Source organism: Typopeltis vanoorti, chromosome 4 (genome assembly GCF_054136105.1).
Source record: "Typopeltis vanoorti isolate ZY-2024b chromosome 4, IOZ_Tvanoo_1.0, whole genome shotgun sequence".
Classification (NCBI taxonomy): Eukaryota; Metazoa; Arthropoda; class Arachnida; order Uropygi; family Thelyphonidae; genus Typopeltis; species Typopeltis vanoorti.
The window spans coordinates 99,771,960-99,772,759 of NC_143552.1; the positions used below are offsets into that span (position 1 = coordinate 99,771,960).

The window sequence follows — 800 nt, forward strand, 5'->3', positions numbered from 1 at the left end:
AAATCGTGGTATCTTATCTTAAGGGTTCTCAGGATGCTCCCACCCATGAAGGGAGATACTTTTACTTTACCACAGTCAAACCCTTGGAGAAGCTTTTCTCTGGTCTCCATATTTTTGGTCACTACCTGGTATCTTCCTCCCCCATAAGGGGTAAATCCAAAAATGTTCTCTTCGCCATCGCCCTTGCCGGTATCGTGGCGTCAACCTCAATTCCGAGGGTACACACACGCGGCAGAATGGAGGGCACGATCAGATGGGGGGAGCCTAACTATTCCCACCACCAAGTGTTTGATATTTCCCCAGTCCGGGGTTTACGAAGTTCTGTAAATTTCCGGTTAAATATCGTGAAACCCGATGGGACTCGTACCGATATTAACGGTTAAGAACAGAAACTATACACTTTATCTAAGCCAAACGGCCGAGAACCAATAAATTCTTTGTAAGTTAAATACTTTTTGGATGAACTTGATTTTTTTTCATTGGACATTCAGTAACGTTTAGATAGAAAATATATTTATTTTATGTCGGAAAAAATATACTATATAAGAAATCTATGAATTTTCTTAAATTTTTTAATAATTTATTAAATACAAAATTAATAACTTTTACTATTTCAGTTCCGTTTGTTTCCTTAATATAAATTTTAATTTTATAAGTATTCATAAGCGATTTATTGAATTTAGAAGACTACGCATACAATTCTGTGCATGTCTATGAAACAATTTATCAACTATAGTGTAAAGTTCTTCGTCTACACAGAGAAGCGACATTTAAAGGGGAAATATCAACTTCCAATACCA

General features: G+C 36.0%; 1 pseudogene; it reads right to left on the bottom strand.

The window, feature by feature from the left end:
* Positions 1-313: 313 nt before the first annotated feature.
* LOC150107546 (U2 spliceosomal RNA) lies at positions 314-430 on the bottom strand (annotated as a pseudogene).
* Between the last annotated feature and the right edge of the window lie 370 nt (positions 431-800).